Here is a 14,459-nt window from a genome sequence, read left to right as displayed (position 1 = left end):
CTAGCTTAGGGTGACACAGTGGCACCACCATCTGGCTCTAGTCTGCTTGTCCGGTTTTACTCACTATCTCTCCGTATCAGGCATCCTGCATTCCAGCCATACCAATGGCTCCCAGGGCTCAGAATCCATCGCTGCATGCCTGGGCACTGTGGCCACGCTGTTCCGTGGTCACACTGGGGCTGGGCATGCCTGGGTGCTGCGGCCACGCTGTTCCCTGGTCACGCTGGGGCTGGGCATGCCTGGGTGCTGTGGCCATGCTGTTCCCTGGTCACGGTGGGGCTGGCCAGCTTCCAGGGCGAATGTGGACATATTCTTAGGCCCCACCACACACACTTCTTCAGAGAAACCTCAGAGGCTCCTCCACAAGCCACGGGTACCCCCAGATTTTCCTCACTCTGCATCCCAGGCACCTCTGGCAACGCAACATCACACTCAAGTAGAATTGCCTGTTTTGAAGACGGTTTGGCAGTCGCTGTTTCAGACGCGTTCCAGACACTTGGAAGAGCGGCTGACACAGAGCAGGGCCTGACTGATGACATTCCTCGCTCGTTTCTCCCGGCCCCGTCACCTTAGTTCACGCCCAGGTTTTTCTCCTAATTCATTGGCACCATCTTTTCATAATCTTTTCTTGTGCTCTTCATTTAATTTGATACTGCTACCAGTTATATATTTTTCACCCACAAATATGATCATTACTTGTCCTCTATAAAGAAGCTCCAATGGTTCTCCCTCTCTCTCTCTCTCTTTTTTTTTCCCCTAAAGAATTAACCGAAACTACTTAACATGATGCTGATGACAAAAATAGGCATGGGTGACCATTCATTCTGCCTCTGATGCGCCAGGCGCTATGCCGGTCATTTTGCAATAATCTCATTTAATCCTAATGATAATACTCAGATGTAAGCGCTATTATCTCTTCCCCCTAAGTAGGGAAATAGGGGTCTGGAAAAGCCCAGGAGCCTGTTCCCCAAGACCAAGTTAACAATACAGAGCTGGGAATGAATTCCAAGTTTATGTGACTGCAAAGCTCTTCTATTCCCCCCACACCACCCCATGCCCGCTTCTCCCCACTGTTTCTACTTTCCAGATGCACCACCCAGCCTGCAACGTGCTTTCATGCCGTGTTCACCTGCAGACAATGCTTTCTCCATCTAAAGCCCCTGCCTTCACCATGCACGCACTGAAGTTGCCCAGGAGGGTCAGTCACGCCCTACTCTGTGCCTTCCCTCTGCCTCGACACTTGTGATGCTGCAGGATTATCAGCTTCCCCTCCCTCATCCCAAAGACTGAACAGTCACCAAGAGCAGCAAGTCGACTAGTCACCCCTGAACACACACAGCCTGGAGAATCAGAGGTGCCCAGTGTGTGCCTTTTACATGAACGCATGCATACACCAAGAATGATAGTAATGCCGGCTCACGTTTGTTTAGCATCTCCCACACGCCAGACCTCGTCCTACACAATTAGAATACATAATCCATTCAATCCTCCCACAACTCTTTGGGACACTGTATCATCTTAATCCTTATTTATTTTTTCCAGAATAAACTTGCAATTCTAACAACTTCAACAGAAAATAAAAAACTTTTGCTCAATATCAAACTCTATAAAATCACTAAAACCGGCCCAATATCCTGAGTTTTTTTAACTTGCATTATTTCTTCCTGATAATGACATTTAGGCCAGTCAAATCCTGTATTACTTTTTTAAACAAAGAAAAAAGATTACGAGTTGCTTCTAAAATTCATGTGTGACAAGCAGAAAAAAACTCATGGAGGCAGTTTCAGCATTTAACCTAAGTGTACTTAGCAACCACACTTAACAGCTTTTTAAAAATCCTCGTTTTTTAAAAATGTGGATCTTTCTTTGCAGGGTGACTTAAAAGACATCATCATAGTCTTTTATTAATTAAACATGTTCTTATCAGAAAAAAGGCTCTTGAAAGCTAGTATATATGCTTAATCAAGCTATATACAACCCTCAGTCCATATCTTGAATTAGGCTAGAGGTGAGGCCCTGATTTGCCCCACTTCTTTCTGATAACCATAACCAGAACAGTTACTGACCACTGCCTACCAGTGTTTCCAGCAAAGATATCAAGTTCTACATGTCTAAACGTTTTCGCCTTGATATCAAAAACAAAGCAAACCAGGTCTTCTCTATTCCCATTTTGGTTAACAGCATCACCATCGACCCACTGGCCTGATCCACCCAGAAGCCTGAGTTGTTTTTTTTGAACTTGAAATACTCATGTGCTTTATTTATGTAAATTCCCATTATTGCCTCACTGCTACAAAACTAGAGAAGAATGTAACATAAATGTACCGACACCAATTTGAGAACTGGAACGTGTTACCTTCCCAAAGTATCCATCTTGGAAATAGGGAAGGAGACTTTGCCTCCTAAAAGCTCATGAAGGAATGCGCAAAGGAAATACTCTAAACCCAGTTTTCTGAAATTGGTAAGCAGAAGCTCTGGAGTCAGTCACAGGTTGTGAGCCTTCCACCAAGAAGAACCACCTAACATGCCAAAACGATAAGCATTAGATTCACTTAAGTTTGACAAATTTAGCAACTCCTTTCTATTGTCTGCATTTTAGAAAACCGATTGCTGCTGTTGTACCAGCTACAGTCAGAGAATAGTGAGATGCCCAGTGACATTGGCTACAGTGGTAGCAGACCGGGCACATAGTTTGGGAAGTTTTCTAACAAACAGTATGTAAGAGGAGAAGCCTGAGTCTTTTAACACCACAGATCGAACACTGCAAATGGTAGGATGAGCATTAGAGGTCCGCTGAGGTCGCTGAGATTTACGCTTCACACGAACTGTAGTGGTGCCTAGGACCTCCCTGAAGAGTGGCAGAAGCAGCTGCCCATCCCTTAAACTACACACGTGCCTGGCTTCTCAAGACTCCAGAGTTTACTTAGAGACAAGTAACTAGAGCACGGGAATTTGGAAGACAGTCTTTCTATAAACTCCCAGGAACAACCAACACCAGCAGTGGCTGACGTGTGTGAGACCCTTCTTTATGTCAGATGCAGTGCTCTCATCAACATCCAACACACATGTCTTTAATGCCTGGGACTATGGCGTCACTCATTTATGAGGGAACTGTGGCATAGGGGGGTTTTGTACCTCGGCTCACTTCACTGCAATCAGGTTTCTAAACCAGAACTCCCACCCGACAGTGTGCGAGTCCAAAGTCCATGCTTCTAGATGCAGTGACTCAACGCCTGTAATCCCAGCACTTTGGGAGGCTGAGAACGGATCACTTAAGGCCAGGAGTTCGAGACCAGCCTGGCCAACATGGTGAAACCCATCTCTACTAAAAATACAACAATTAGCTGGGCATGGTGGTGCACGCCTGTAATCCTAGCAGCTCAGGAGGCTGAGGCAGGAGAATTTCTTGAGCCCGGGGAGGCGGAGGTTGCAGTGAGCCAAGATCGCACCACTGCACTTCAGCCTGGATCACAGAGTGAGACTCCATCTCAAAAAACAAACCATACAAAAAAGTTCATGCTTCTAACCATCAGCAATCATCCTATAACATATTCTCCTCAATGAAACAGACTGAATCCAAGAAATCTCACCGGCATCAGACTTTCTAAGTCATAGAGATTTATATAATAATTTTAAATGCGTCTTTGACTTTCAGACCCAGTGTAGAAAGGAGGAGAGTGTGAGTCAGTGCCGTTCCTGGGCGTCTGCTGGAAACTTCTCTGACCATCCTTCTGGCTCTCAGCAGTGGAGCTCACTTGCTCAATTCATTCCAGTGTCCCAGAGGTCGCAGTCTCCGCTCTGTCAGCTGGGCTGTCCTTGGTCCCTGGGCCTATCTCTTTGCTGCCCTCCCTGGGATCTTGCTGCTGGGGTAGCCCTGCTTCCCTTGCAACTTTCTTCTCTGCTGCTGGTGCCTTCCCCAGGGCTCTGCGTGGGCTTAGCTCTTTGCCATCACAAACCCATTTCTTCATTTCTCTCCCTCTCTCCTCTTTTCTTTCTGCTCTCTTAGCTGGGCCCCCTCCATCCTTTTATTTCCTAGTTGCACCTGTTGCTTCCATACCCTTAAAAACATACTCCATTTTCTCCCTAGATGTATTGAAGTATAATTGACAAAGCTGCAGACATTTAAGGGGAACCACAGGCTGCTTTGATATGTGTGTACTGTGAAATGATCACCACAATCAAGTTAGTAATCACTTCTTATTGTTATCTTTTTTGTGTATGGTAAGAACATTTAGGATCTACTCCCCTAGCGAGCTGCAAGTGTGCAATGCGGTTTTATTAACTACAGTCACCATGCTGCATGAGATCTTCAGAACTTGTTTGTCCTATAACTGAAAGTCTGTGCCCTTTGACCTCATTTTCCTCCCCCCACCAATTCCCGGCAACCACCATTCATTTGACTCTGTTTCTATGAGTTCCACATTTAGACTCCACATTAAGTGAGATTATACAGTATTTGTCTTTCTCTGTCTGACTTCTCTCACTTAGCATAATGTCCTCATATATGTTGTTGCAAATGGCAGGATTTTCTTCTTTTTTAGGGCTGAATAATTTCCCATTGTTTGTATATACACCACATTTTCTTTATCCATTCATCCATGGACAGGTCCTTAGATTGTTTCCATATTTACTCATTTCCTTTGTATGTATACCCAGAAGTGGGGTTACTAGATCATATGGTACTTCTAGTTGTAATTTTTTGAGGAAACTGCACAATTTTTTAGAATGTCTGTACCAATTGACATTCCCATCAACAGCTTACAAGGGTTCCCTTTTCTCCACATCCTCACCAACACTCATTACCTTTTGACTTTTGGGTGATAGCCATCCTAGCAGGTGTGAGGTGGTGTCTCATTGTGGTTTTAACTTGCATTTCTGTGATGATTAGTGATGTTGAGCACCTTTTCATATGCCTGTTTGCCATTTGTATGTCTTCTTTGGAAAACTAGTCTAGCCCTTTGCTCATTTTTTAACTGAATTGTGTGTGTGTGTATGTGTGTGTGTGTGATGCTCTTGAGTTGTAAACAAAGTTCTTAATCTTTCCGTGTGCTTTAATCTCAGCACTTTAGCAACTGTCAAGAACAAAGTTCTTTCCAAAAAGTTCATCTCAAAGTTGGCCACTGACTCATAACAGGTAAAACCCAATGAGCATTTCCCTGAGCCTCAGTTTCTTCTTTTCTCATGTGAAACAGTGATGATAGTGCGTACCTCCCAGGGTTGTTGAGCCAGACTCAACAATTTACGTGAAAGCACTGAGGGGATGCCAAATAAATGTGAGTTGTATAAAACAATTCTTGATGCTACAAAGCTTGCGTTTCCAAACTATTGTCAAACTCCCACCTTGTTCAAGCCCCAATTAAAATACCATTTTCTCTAATTCATCTTTCCTGATCCTCTAAGAAACTTCCCTTCTCTGAGCAATGTGTTATCATCTTCTGGAACTCCATCGCTTGAGATGATCAAAGAGTTTCTTTATTGTATAAGTTACTTCTGCGCATGTCTTTTGAAGGAATAAATAAACGCATTGATTATATCTCCCTTATAGCACTCCATCACCTTCTATCTTAAATGATAGTAAGTAGCGTTCCTGTCTTCCTGCACTAAACTGTAAGCTCTTTCAATGACTTCCTGGCTCATTTTCTCATCTTTTCCTCCACTCTAAACACACAGGAGGTCCTTGATGGATGTGTAACAAATGAATAAGTAAATGATATGAAAATGCAAGTATCATTTTTTCAATATACAGTTACAACTTCGACATCCACAGTTGGGTCTGGCCAGTCGTTATGTTTTACCCAGAACTTAGGTCTTTCTCATTTTCTACTTTCCCTATCAAGACCATCCTTTCAATACCAAACAAATTAGAAAGGACACATCAGCTAACTTACATTAACATACTAACAAATGGGACGACAGTCTTCAAGGTCTGGAAGAGGAGAGCAGAGAACTCCTCATTGCCTGCTCAAGCCCATCTACCAGGAAGGGAAACTCCAGATACTGTGGGCCACTTGGCAGTTAGGAACTCATGGTACTGATCTGTTTGTTGGGCAGATATAGTTTGGTGATAGTCTTAAAAATCATTTGTCACCTGTCATGACATTTGCCAGATGAAATTCTGATTTCCCAAGAGAATGCACTGACAAATTAATAATCTGACCTTTAAAGGGGTGATATTTCTCCGTGTTAATCAACAAGCGGCCATTCTGTTTTGCTGACCAAATAAAATGCTCTTTCACTCTGTGAGGGGTTAACTAGAGTGTATGCAGATTTCTCCAGTGATTTGCTTTTGGTTGGAAATAGAAACAATTGAATTTCAAAGCAACACTTTTCCTAATTCCTACTGAACTCACAAGCTCTAGCGGTTGAGTGATCCCATTGGTAACACATACTTAAAGGGCCAGAGTCATTCTGGGTCCTGTCCTTAAGCTCCTGTTCTGTCCTCCTCTCAGGCCTTTTCTGCACCGTGCAAATCCAACACCTCTCCTCACAGGCTGGGCTAAAGGCAGAATACAATACCATGACTGAGGAGCCTGGGAATGAGGCAATTCATAAACGGAACATTCCCCAGGAAACATAATTTTATGATCATAATCTTTTTGTTCTTGACAGTTGCAAAATTAAATACCAGAGCCAAAAGAGGTGAGGCACAGTTTTAAGGGTATGTTTTCCTAATTTGATCTTCAAAGGAAGCACAAGCTTAGGGTTGAAAATCATTATGATGTAATATTATGCCACATAGTAATACATAGATCCAATCATTTTACCAGATAACTATCAATATAAAGCACTGACAGGACATTTGGGACTTCGGGTCAACAGGAAGGTGGTTTTTCAAACTAAACTATATTATTTATGGCTTTGATTGTCATTTGCTTTTATAACATGAGGGTGATGGTAATTCTGCTCTTCTGCCAATAAATCTAAAAATTAATTTAAAATGTAGTCAAACTCCTTGGCACACGTTAGAAGGAAGACTTTTTTAATTAAAAAAGCCATATTAATCATTATATAAATGAGTTATATTAGTCTTGTAAAATAAATCTATGGTGGAAAGGAAGTCAGTGAGTGATATAATCAGATTTCAGAACACATATCATATAAAAAGTTATGTTTCTAAATAAAGTGAGTGTGAAAGAATTCAGGATATATTATCAGTCATCTGGGTTATTGCCCTAAGAAAGCCCTTTTCCCAAAACAGATATGGTTTCTCTGACAAAGAGATGCCTTCTCATATTTTTATTATTTTCTTAACTGTCAGACATAACTCATATGTAGTTAAGTTGTTCAAAAGGTTAAATTCTGAGGAAAAATTCTACAAGTGGTTTAAATGAGCCAAATCATTTTTGGTTGCGTCATGGTTTCCTGTGTTGAAAAAGTCTCGATGACTTAAAAAGGGTTGCTTTGATATTTACCTTAGTGTTTTACCCAAAAAGCACACTGACCAAAAACAAAGAATCCATAACAAAACAAACATTTAAAGATATGTAGACCAGATTAGTTTTCTCATGATGAAAGTCACATGGAATTACACACAGTTTACATTGCTTTCACACGTCCCTTTCCTCGGGTGTAAATTTTATTTATTACAATAACCTACTTGGCCTAGTTATTCACCCATCCTTCATTCAGTCTTGGTAGTGGACATGGTAAGATGATGGGTAAAAACACGTAAATAACATGGCTCTCTCATGGAGGTCACTTTCACATGGGAAGATTGGACATGTCAAAAAACTTCATTAACATGATATAAAAACAATACAATATGTAAAGTGGTATCGGAGCATCTAAGACAAAGTGATTAAATGTGCCATTTGTTAACTCCCTCTCTGGGAAATAATTTAAGATTGCAGAAAATGTTTCTGAGAAATTCCAATGTAAATGTTCTTAAAAGTCCCTACTTTTTAGTATTTGGTATTGTAGATTTTGTGATTTTCCAGATTTTTCATTAAAAGTTAATATACATAAAACTCTTGGGATAGTAGCTAGTACAGAGTAAAATCTATACAAATTATTATCAATATCTTTTGGAGTGAACAAATTGAACATTTTTTTGAATAATCTTTTGCGTAGTTGATTGAAACTAGTTAATAGGTTTCTATTGTTTTCTTGAGTAAATCAGAAGCAGATATTTTGATTGACTATATAAGGTCTTGCAGCTTCTATGGTTTTTTTTTTAACTTGAAAAGATCTTCCCAGACTGATACCTCTTTCTATCTTGAACTCTCTGTTCAACTATATTCTAAAGCCTTAAAATAAAGATCTTCAATTTTATAACTCTGGATTTAAACTTTTCTTTCTTATTTTAAAAAAGAAAATTTTAACTCTTTAGGTTGATTATATTTCTTGATGAATGTGACTGTACCAAGAGGCTTTAAAAAAAGTAGAGATTAGAAATCAGTTTTTCTTATCTTCTGAATTATTCACTACATGATGTGCTGCATTTGAGCTTTATCTATGCTTCTGGTAATATTTCTGTCTTATATAATTGTTAAAGTATAGTGCTTCTCACCAGGGAGACTATATATCTATATATTTTTAATAATAGCCTTTTTAAAATTTTCATGTATTTTTTCTCCTCCTTTATGATAAAAAAAATCAGAAAAATGTCTGAATTGTCACTTTATCTCTAAATTCAAAGAGCATTTTCTCATCCTGTGTTAGCATTAGCACAACACCGGGGAACATCTGATTGCTGTAAGCCTTTCATTCATTCAGCAGATACTGACTGAATATGTAGTATGTTGACCTGTTTGCTGAGGGCCTGTCTGTTCCGGCTGCCATTCTAAAGCGAGTTGATTTTCCCTGTAACTTTTGCTCTGCAGAAGTAACCTGTACCTTTTTCCATTCTCTTGCCATTCACCACTCTCCTGACCTCCCTTTGCGTAAACTGGTTTAAGCCTGGTGCTCTAGGTACATCACACAACACCGGTCTATTCACACTGTAGCAGAGCAACCAAGTAGCTACACAATTTTCATCTTCACTACTAGTAATACTATGCTGTAAAAATTGTGAAACCTAGATTTTGAGATATTGAGCAAATAAAAATACATAGTATTTACTATAGTGCAAGAATACATCTGACAGGTTAAATGTACGAGTTTTGGAAAGCGCTCAGACCCCGCACCAGATGACACAGTTAGCACAAGAACAGCCGAGGTTATTGTTATCTAATCTCCTTTCCCTTGTTAACTTTAGCACAGAGAACTGAAATAATTAGGTGTAAAGGCATCTTGATAATCTACCAAAAAGGCTCACTTTAAGCAGCCGAGTGTTGCTTTCTTAAACTTTCATTGTTTGGTGGCATAAAGTGTAGGCAACCTGTATGAAGTATAAAGATCTGGTACTAAAAAGACCCAGTGAGGCAGAAGTCGCTGACGCCTCTCAATAGGTGGAAGAGGATTCTCCATGCAGCCGAAGGCTCAATGAAGTGTGTTTCCATTAGCCAGGCTGTGGCCTCTCTGGTGTCACCTCTTCAGAAGACTCAGTGCCTCCGAGGAGCTGGCTGTCCTCGGCGGGAAGTAAGTACAGGGACTTCTGCTTAGAGGCGACTAGCATGAACATTTATACCAAGAAATTTTCTTCAACATAGCTAAAATCTCATTTGAATGTTTTTTTTTCTGTGCACTTAAAACACTTGCCATTCTTCACAGCATCCCATGCTTGTACTCTTACAGGATCTTCACAAGTGGCACAGCTCTTGGCTGGAAGCCTATTTTTGCTATAGTTCATTGGACTCCTTGCAGCTGATCCTTGCAGCTATACATCAGAAGATTTGGAACTTGATGGGTTTATGTTGCCCCTGTCCTCAAATTCAACTATTCCAGAAAAAATGTACTAGGACTAGGAACCTGAAAAGAAGAATTATTTCTAATAACGGATTGGATGAACTCTCCCATGCAAAGCAGAGGATATAATTCACAATAAGATTTGTAATTTACTTTAACCACCGGGAAAACATCTCAGAGGGAAGAGAGAAAAACTGAATTTCTAACTGAATTTTAAAAATTAAAAATTTAATAAGCAGGCAACAGTATAAATGAGCAGAAAAAAAATCACTGAAACTTTCAAATAATGTTCTTTATTACAAATAAATTTTCCTAAATTATAATATGAATATATAAAGAGAAATGAGAAACTATAATGAGAACATTACCAGGGCTTTTTGTTTTCTTTCTTTTTTATTTTGTTTTTGTGTTTTTGAAGTGGGAAAATTTTCTTTGAAAGTAAGACCCTTGATTGGATTCAGGAAAGTGAAAGCTTTCTGAATTTTTGATCAAATAATGCTTCTCTAAGAACAGAATTTAATGCTGAACTTATGTATGCCTCACCTGTATAGGGAAGAGGAAACCACTGCTGTTTTTGGTCAAAATTCCTACTTGGTAAACTAGTATATTTCAGTTTTGAAGGCCAGGGTATAGTAAAGTGTGGTAGAGTTCCATATGGATATATCACGTTGCAAAACACCAAAATAAAAACCTGTCTTTGCTGGTTCCTTGTCATTTATTCAGCAAATAGCATCTTAATTGAACTTAAGCTGAAATTCTTATTTGCCAATATTCAGAACTCAACAGTTACAGAAGTATTTCCTTTTAACTACATGTACATCTTGAGTTCGTCAGAAATAATACAGAAAAACATATTTTGAAAACGTTTATCTGTATTTTTCCACTTGACAGTAGCAGTTTAGAATTTAATAAGCATATCCATAATTAAATTGTTAGTTTGAGGAACTTGCAGAAAGTTATCTAACACAATCATATATCACAACTCTTCTTTATACAACCCTAGTGCAACTCATTTCATTACGCTATCAATGTAGTTAGACATAACTGAGGCCTTTAAAAACATTATAAGTGACTTAAAATAGAAAATGTTAGAAACAGTCCAGGCATATTACAAAATCATGGTTTCTGAAATCTAATTACTACACACAATTTAAAATAATTGATTAAACATGATTAGTCCTTAAGATGAATAGAATTCCAACTTTAGCTATTATTTAATTATAGCATGCTGTACACTAAAATCAGCTGGGAGATAGCCAAAATAAAGCTTTAAAGGACAGCATGATAATTAAGAATTGCTATTTATCTTACTTTTATTGGAAAACTCAATGCTGGAATGAATGCCATAATGTCTAGAAATATGAATTTAAATAATTTCCTAAATATTTCACTTTCTCATTCCAAATATCGGACATTTTAAACTTCCTCATCAGTTCTACTTTATATGCAAAAATTCATACTGCATTAATTAGAACTTTTGCTTTCAACTCAGATATCTTAAAAACAAGGAATTCTGTATAACTTCTTCATAAAATTATGGGTACATTTTAATTTTTGATTGTGGTAGTTTTTTCATAAAAAGGCTACTGAAATCAGGCTTATTTAAAAAATAGTAATAATGTTATCTAATATAGAACAGAGGGTAGGAAGTATCTATAACCAAACCTATATCTCTATCAAGTGTGACACTAAGAGAATATTCTCTCCCTCACCCAGGTACTCAAGTTGTAGGGTAACACAACTAGTGTAACATAACTAGTGATTTCCAGTCACCTTTTAGGTTTATTTAGGAACATTAAAAGAAATGCTGCTATTGTAGACTTCGTTTCAATTATTTAATCTCTTTCCAGTTCACAACCTTTACTTTCTCCTGGTTTCAGCATGAAAAACAACTTCATAAGTGTCTTACATTATAATCGGCTGCTAATCATCATCAACTCAGCGTTAGTTTTAAATAGTCTGATTCCATAACAAATTTGTAATAGGGATTTTTCTATACATTTTATAATAGCTATGGATAGAAAAATACTATTATCCATCTACTAAAACATTCAAGTTGTTTTGTTTAAAACATACATTGTAAAATTTTCCCTCAGGAAATTTGGATCTATTATAGGACCGTTGTGGCTTTCATGAAACTGGGGTCCTGAAGCCATATTTTCAAAGCAGAAAAATGACAGCCTCATTGTTTTTCGAATGTTTTGCGTTTCTTTGAGAAAAGGCAGTATTAGGACTTTACTTCTAGGTCAAGTGTATGTTTACAGTAATTAACAGGAAAATATTGAAGTCTGAAGTTACCAGTACAATGTCTGAATGCCAAATTCTGGACACTGGACAAAGTGCTTTAGAATCAGAGGCCAGGAAAGCTCTGGAAGGCTGTGAACAGAGACAAATGCAATATGGTACAGTAGACAGAAAGTCAGAAGTAAGATTCAGATACAGCCAAACAGGGTGGGGGACAGTTTGTGGGGGGAGGTCTGAGCTGGACTTGAAGGGCTATGAAAGCAGCTGTCACTGCAGGGGAGGTTTAAAGGAAATGACTCTTCAGGGGGCATTGCATTTGCAAAAACAAAAAAAAAGTCTGATATAGTGTGTTTTGGAAATTCCAGAATATTTGATATTGCCAGAAGAGTTGGAAAGTGGCAGAAAATAAGGGTCTAAAAATAGCCATAAGCAGAGGTGCTAAGTCTTGAAAGATAGAGATTATGTCTCTGAATCTGGTTCTCAAAATTGTTGAATTATTAACCATGTAGATGCGCTATGCAGAATTGAACTTAAAATGCTCATCTTTTTATAGCAAGTCATCTTAAAAGGATACAAACATAGGAAAGAAATTGCACAAGTATAAAGTGTGTGCCATTCTTCCCATGGGCTAAGGGTCTTGTCTCACCTGGTGCCACCATCAAGGCAACAGACGCAGCAGTCAGGTGTGCCCTCGATATTTCTATGCCTCATTCTTCTAAAGGCTCCCCCAAGAAAAATTAATAGGAAATCAGGTGCTTGCTGTAGGTCTTTGCACTGTGTCAATTCTAAGGAATCCTTTGGCAATGTAAAGCTTTGAAGGAAATTAAACTGGAGAGAGATTTTCTCTACCTTTCATTCAGCTCATATAGAATCACTTACTTAGCTGATATTTTTACTCATAGAATTGGACTCAGAATTAAGTCTGTTCATTTAGTTTTCCTTTGAATGTTAAACATAATGAAGTACAAGGCCGTCACCTCACCATTTTATCCCCCATGACCCACATAGGCATACACTTATCATTAAACGTTTGAATGTGGTTCACTCCACTGAGATTCTTAGTCTGTGTCTTTATAGTTTGACTATTTTGACATTTAGAACAAAAGTTTTGAAAACTATTCTCCTATGCTTTAGTATTCTCTTATCGTAGGACATATTAACATTGCTACATCTGTGAAACAGGTGGTTCATGCTCATATCTATCAGTGAAAATTATACTTAAAATTCTAAAGAGACTCTTGTGTCATCCAGATTTTTGAGGAAAAAGGTAGCAAATAAAAATAAACTTCTTAGAAGTAGATCTCAGTTACTACTTATTTTAAATTTTGTGGTAGATTCCATCTTTTGGAGATAGGGGTTTTATTCAAAGTTTTTGACCAAACATTTTTATTAAATATTTTCAATAGTATTATAAGTGATCTGACATTTTTGGTAACAAAACAACAAAATAACAAAAGAACTGACTTGGGTAAAGCTGAAATGTTGCTGAAACAGAATCTGATCCTTACTTGGTCATTTCCTTACCAGGGGTTTTGATTTGACTGACCAGTTTCAGTCCACAGTAATAGCTTTGTTCCTAAGAGACTATAAATCAAGGAAATACTCACTACAAGGCAATTCCTCCTGCAATTCAGGGTCTGTGCTGTTATTATGAAGCAACTGACAGCAAACATTTGCTGCAAGTATGAGCGCACATTTGTATGAGGTGTGTGGCATTTTGGGTTTCACTCTCTCTCTGAAACCTATCTGCTTGTGAGAAAAATTGTGCAAGAAAAGAAGTTTTACTGCCACATACCTCAGCTGTCCTACAACTCAATGCTGAGACTTCACTTCCTTTCTTTCCTTGGATTCTGAGCCGGGGGAGCACAATAGGGGTCTTGTGCTCTGGGCCAGCAAGGCATGCAGATACTCGGAAAGGAGGTGTGAACAGCTTCCAATACCTACACTGTTTGCTTTACAACTACCCCAGCTAAATCAAACAGGACACTCAGTCCAGGGTAAGCAAGTACAAAATCCACTGGCTATTATGACCTACATAGAGAACAGCATTCTTTAATTTAAATGTGTACGTAGGTGTGTTAAGAGTTAAATAAATCATTTACGAGGCTTAAAAAGAAATGCTTCACAATTTATGTGCCACTGCTTTTTCATGTAGTTCTCTGAATACAAGTCAAAGTGCAGGTCACAAAAGAATCCATTGTTCACAAGTGAGAAATGTTGCTGGCTGTGAAGACGGTTCAGAACAAGCTATCGTAGTCTGTTCAAACAGCAAACACTGGTTTTAAACCCCAAAGCATATCGGTAATGTTTTTTATCTTCCAATTGCTAGAACCAAAATTCATTGAAACCACTCTATGTCTCTGATACTATTTTCTAGAAATGTGTGTGTCTGTGTGTGTGTGTGTCTGTGTGTGTTTGTTTGGTAAATC

The 14,459-nt window shown here is 38.7% G+C and overlaps 1 protein-coding gene across 18 annotated transcripts in view; it reads right to left on the bottom strand.

Moving 5' to 3' along the window:
* The window catches only part of SORBS2 (sorbin and SH3 domain containing 2), a 380,804-nt gene that overhangs the window by 212,425 nt on the left and 153,920 nt on the right, over positions 1 to 14,459 (bottom strand). The window contains exon 2 of one of the 18 annotated variants that reach the window (XM_010377962.2): positions 12,085 to 12,162. The exons of the other annotated variants lie outside the window; for them this stretch is intronic. The gene's annotated coding sequence lies outside the window, so the exon portion shown is untranslated. The remainder of the gene's footprint in view (positions 1 to 12,084; positions 12,163 to 14,459) is intronic. 18 annotated transcript variants of the gene reach the window in all.

The sequence above is a fragment of the Rhinopithecus roxellana genome, chromosome 2 (assembly GCF_007565055.1).
Source record: "Rhinopithecus roxellana isolate Shanxi Qingling chromosome 2, ASM756505v1, whole genome shotgun sequence".
NCBI lineage: Eukaryota > Metazoa > Chordata > Mammalia > Primates > Cercopithecidae > Rhinopithecus > Rhinopithecus roxellana.
The sequence above is the reverse complement of the archived record's forward strand: the minus strand, read 5'-3'. Positions and strand labels throughout refer to the sequence as shown.